The sequence below is a fragment of the Punica granatum genome, chromosome 3, assembly GCF_007655135.1.
Source record: "Punica granatum isolate Tunisia-2019 chromosome 3, ASM765513v2, whole genome shotgun sequence".
NCBI classification, from domain to species: domain Eukaryota; kingdom Viridiplantae; phylum Streptophyta; class Magnoliopsida; order Myrtales; family Lythraceae; genus Punica; species Punica granatum.
Window position 1 is genome coordinate 26,108,702 of NC_045129.1, and position 5,699 is coordinate 26,114,400.

A 5,699-nucleotide genomic window follows, 5' to 3' on the forward strand; every position below is an offset into this window, starting at 1 on the left:
GTTTTCGACTTCAACGTGGATTGCTTCTCATATTTCTTTCACTCATTCGGTTTCCAAGTGAATGTGCTTGGACTTTGGCTTGCACGTGTATTGCCTCTCCTCTTGAATTGATTCTCAATCTTGATGGCCATGTGCATCATATCCTCCAACTCCACATAATGCTATAATTCCATGGCATTCGGTTCAATCCAGCAAAAAATCTTGCCATAATAGCCTCCCGATCCTCCTCTACATTTGCTCTAATCATGGCCATTTCCATATCCTTAAAATATTCTTCTACACTCCGGTCACCTTGTCTAAGGCTTTGCAACTTATTATACAACTCCCTGTAGTAATAACTAGGAACAAATCGCTTCCTCATCACCCTTTTCATTTCCTCCCACGTATCTATAAGTGACTCTCTATTTGTTCGTCTGTTTATCACCAATTGATCTCACCAGACAATTACATAATCCGAGAATTTAATTGCTGCCAATTTGACTTTTTTCAACTCGGAATAACTATAACAATCAAATATAAACTCCACCTTTTTCTCCCACTTAAGGTATGCTTCGGGATCACTCTTTCCTAGGACGATGGGATTTTCATCTTAATACTACCCAAGTTATTGTCTTCCCGATTTCTAGCTTCTCTAAACCGCCATCCATGTCTCCTGTTACTAACAACCGAATCCCGATCATCTTCTTCAACAAAACCAGCCCCATAATTCTCTTCATCTTCAACCCTTACTTCCCTCGGTTGGACTCTTTCCCTCCTAGACATATTAGGAGCGTTTCGCGACTGCTCTACACGTGTGTTCTCCATCTGATCTATCCGTTCATGAACCAGCTCCAACTCCAACCTCATCACACGCCTCATCTCACTCATCATGGCCTCCATAAGTACTTTCGAATCAGCCAATTCTGTAGCACCTTCGGGAATACTCTTAGCACTATTGTGAGACATGATTGCTGCAAAATAATGTTAGAAAGAAAGGACCTCACAATTCTCTCCCTGACGTGTTTACACTCAAGAATGTGAATCACTCTACACTCGTATTTTCACTCAAACAAACGTGGCTTTTAACCTCTAATGTTCTCACCACTCCTGCCTTTTTCCACTCGATAATTCTCTTTCAGATATTTTGAAACTAAACGAACAATTCTCCAAAATTTCCAGCAGCAATTCACCAAGAACTTATCAAGGAAAATTAATGGTCGAAGAAAATTTAAGGAAGAAAGAAAACAAGAGAGAAGGCAACTACTATGAAAGATTAAATAAACTAGAATGTGATATGAAATTTTGGGATTAGAATCAATGTAGATCACAAAGAAAGGGAAATAACAACTTTAGAATGGTCTGATGCAAAGAATTTGGATCAAATTGACTACAACAACTTCTTTCTTTTCTTATTTTTTTTAACTAATAACAATCCAGAAAGAACAAACTTAATGATACGAAGCTCAGCAAATTGAAACGAAAACTTGATTTGGAGCCTGATGCTTTGATACCAAATGATGCGATTCCCGCCAAGAATGACGAGACCCGACAACTAAAGGAACCCAAGATCGTTCCACAATCAGATTTGATTGACAAACCTTCGACCCGTTGTTTACGACATAAACAAGAACTTTGATATAACTGACCTCAACCCGTTATTTATTGCGAAACAAAAATCTCGGTATATAGGAAGACACCACAAACGGTGGTGGAAAGCCGTTTGATAAGTCGATGATGAACATCACGGAAATTTCCAATAAGTTCGAATTAGTTCTTCAAGAACCAAAGAGAATACTTTCACAATTTTCTGAATGTTCCTTCTATTAAAAATTCACTAAGATGAATATATATAGACATAAACTAATCATAATCTGACCATATCTCCTCCTAAAGATAAGGAAAATAAAACCTAAAATATCGATAGAGATATGACATAATCTATAAAGATATGAAATCTAAAAATCTCGAGAATATCTCCATGAAATTTAAACTTTAAACAAATCTGAAGATATCTTCTCTTGATCTTCAAATATTTTAGAAACTTCCTCAAACACTTGTTGAATTTAGCATTATCCGGAATCTTCTATAACTTGAATCATGTTGATGAATCTTTGTTGATCACGCGGTTTATGTCCAATGGGCCTCCACGAATTTACTTAAGCCCAAACCTCTTGAATCAGATCGTTGAGTTCATTGTTAAATTTCTTTGCTCGTGCTCGCGTAATCGGTCCAATTGGAACTTGAACTGGATCCCTTAAAGTCGTGCTACAATTTGCATCAATAAGTGTGTCTTACCGGGTTGAACCCGTGTAACTCGATTATACACGATTAAACCTATTTATTTAGATGTGTTTAATTGTGTTATTTAATCGTATAACCCGTTAACCCATTTGTGTAACTGAATTTATCAAAATATTCTTACATGTAACCCTAATTTCCTTCCAGGCTTCCACCTTCGGCCTTCCCTTTCACACGTGTTTGGTTCTAATTTCTATTTTAGGGCCGTTTGGATTTAGATTTAAAGTTACTTTGATTTTGATTTTGATTTTGATTTTGATTTTGATTTTGATTTTGATTTTGATCGTGGAAAAGGACAAATGAGATGTGATTATAAATTTGACTTGGGAAACGTGTGTTTTTGTTGTGTAGTGTGTTGAGTTAAAGTTAAAATTAAAATTTTTGAATTGGAAAATGTGTATTTTTGTTGTGTAGTGTGTTGAGTTAAAGTTAAAGTTAAAGTTAAAATCAATTGTCTTTGAATCCAAATGGGCCCTAATGGGCCGTTTGGATTCAGAGTTAAAGTTACTTTGATTTTGATTTTAATTTTGATTGTGACAAAGGACAAATAAGATGTGATTATAAATTTGACTTGGGAAACGTGTGTTTTTGTTGTGTAGTGTGTTGAGTTAAAGTTAAAGTTAACATTTTTGAATTGAGAAATATATATTTTTGTTGTGTAGTGTGTTGAGTTAAAGTTAAAATTAAAGTTAAAGTTAAAATTAATTAACTCTGAATCCAAAAGTTTCTAGCCCTAATTGCTAATTCTTCACTTTCTGCAACACTTACAATGCGTTTGTTTTCGGAGTTAAAGTCACGAATTTGTGATTGTGATTGTGATTGTAGAAGAAGACAAAAATATATGGGGCCCACCAGTTTGACTTTTGAAATATAAAATGAATGGAAGGTAGAGATAATTAATTATAATGAGATTGTATTTTAATAATATATGGGGCCACCAATTTGACTTTTGAAATGTGTGTTTTGTTGTGTGGTGTTTTGAGTTTAAGTTAAAGTTAAAATCTTAAATCACCATTTTGAAAACAAACGGAGCAGACTCTCAGATGAAGACGAACCCGCGACACGCGATCTCTAGCCCGCAACCCTCGAGTCCTCAACCGCGACCTCGAGCCCGCTGCTCTCACCTCTCTCAGTTCTCTGCCCTTCGAAGCTGTCTCAGTCTCCCCTTTCTCATGCTCGTAGCCGCCTCAGCCTCCCTTGTTTCATGGTCGCAACCGCCTCATCACCTCTCTCTCATGCTCGTAGGCCTCCCCTCACAACTCAAGGTTAGTCGATTTTGAAGAAAGGGTTTCGAATTTCAGCTGAGATAGTGGAATTACATGTTAGGTTAGTTGAATTTCAGTTGAGTTGAGTCGATTTTGAAGTTAGGGTTAGCAAATTGTGAAGTTAGGGTTTTCAATTTTCATGTGAGGCTGATTTTCATATTGATTTTAGTCGATTTCAGCAAGGCTCTTTCAGTTGGTTGAGCAAGGCTCTTAAGATGAGGGTGCTGAGCTCTGTTGTGGTCGGCTATGGCGGATTCTTGATCTGAGTTTAGCTCTTGCTTGTGACTTGGGAGAAGGCTCTGTCTACTCTGCTTCAGATTTGGTCACTGGAGTTTTCTGTCTTCTGGGTTTTTCCTGTGAATCTTATGCTTTAGATATATTCAGTAAAAAATAGATATATTCTTGACATTTGAGGTTAAGCCATGGTGAGCTTCGCTGTTGGTCTTCCATGGCGGATTTCAGGTAGGTTCATGCTCGTCTCAGGTGGCACCCTTTTGCTTGAGTTTGCTTTGTTCTTAGGTTCAGTGGCTGCAGTGGAATATGTTGCTGAAATCTTGTCCTTTTTCATAGACGGGTCCTGTGCATTGTTATCGGCACTTCGATACAACGATAAATCTTGATTTTGATGTATATGGTGATTTTGCTGAGAAAACATGGTTTTACATTCCAATGTGGGTTTCGAGGCATTTGATCTTAGTCGCCACACAACAACCCTATGTTTGAAATTCCATCATTTGGTTCCCTTTTGCCCGTGCTTGCACTTCTCAAGCGGAATTATATGCAATTGCTTAGCAAAGTTGGGTTTTTTTCTGCTTGATCTCTGAACAGAGCCGAGTGCGTAGTTGGTTGCCTTGCCTTCACAGGGTTTTCGTTCCATTTGTGCTGCCATTGTTGTTATTGTTGATTTCAGTTGTTGCCTTGTGTTTTGTGGAAAAATTTCGGTCAAGTTAACTGTGTTGTATTCCGTATGTCTTAGCTTTGGAGTCGCTCGTTCAATCAATTCGAGCTCTTCCTTTCTGGCGTGTTTTGTTTTCAAATGCTGGTGTTGTTTCTTTCTACTGGATCGGATTATCTCATATGTATTCTGATGAATGCTGATCAAGAAATAAAAGCCTTTGTCATAACGATGTGGAGTAATGATGAGTTGTTAATGTTAAGTATGTTTAAGCAGGTCGTGTTAATGTGTTTGGGTAACCAAGTTGAACGGATAAACATGTCGTGTTAACGTGTCCGGGTAATCGAGTTGACACGGATAAATGGGTCGTGTTCAAAATTTAATCCATGTAATAATCGTGTCGTGTATGGATACATGTACTTATTATGACATGTTTCGATAAACAGGTTTAAACATGTCGTGTCCAGATTGACACGGATATAAACAAGTCGTGTTCGTATTTTCAAAACCTGACTCGTTTAATAATCGCATCGTGTATGCCTTCGATGACACGCATCCGTTTAGATACGACACGTATAAACACGACACGGCACGAATTGTCAATCCTAGAGTCAATCAATATATTCTACTCTTGTAATTTTTGCATGAATATTTTTCCGTGTATTCGCTTTTTGCATTGGACCGTTTATGAATGATTCTCATTATCGATAGGGGAGAAAAAAACTCCCACCGTAAAATGATGATAAAAAAGTAGCAAAATACATGAGGAAGAAAAGTAGCAAAATAATTTTTAAAAAAGCATGTCCAATTTGAAGATTCCATAATAAAATAATAATTAAAAAAAAGTAAAAATTGCGCCAGGAACTGGGGGAAAGTTCTATGGTGCAATGATTGCTCAATGCAAACAAAGTGAATTACTATAATTCCTAGTATATTACCTAAATTTTAGTAAATCATTAATAAAGAAAGTAAACTCCACCCAAAAAGAAAAAAAAGAACCCAATCAAATTATAATTTTGGGAGACGGAGCAAGTTATTCTCCATTCAAAAAGTATACTTTTCAGGACATGAACTTGCATCCTCCTGCTAATAGGATTGAAGATACTTATCATTTAATCAATATTTTATTGATAATATATTAATTTTCATGTACACTTTTAATAATGTATTTGATGATATAGTGCAACCAAATTTATTGATTGGGCCATAGAATTTTATGGCTTTTGCACCGAGTCATCCATTCATCAGCGACTTCAGCGCTA

The 5,699-nt window shown here is 36.7% G+C and overlaps 1 long non-coding RNA gene across 1 annotated transcript; it reads left to right on the forward strand.

Annotated features, from left to right (window-relative positions):
• The first annotated feature begins 3,284 nt into the window (after positions 1-3,284).
• Positions 3,285-4,666, forward strand: LOC116198625. The gene is made up of 2 exons (XR_004155354.1): positions 3,285-3,542; positions 3,712-4,666. It is a non-coding gene; the product is annotated as an uncharacterized LOC116198625 (long non-coding RNA).
• The last annotated feature ends 1,033 nt before the right edge of the window (positions 4,667-5,699 follow it).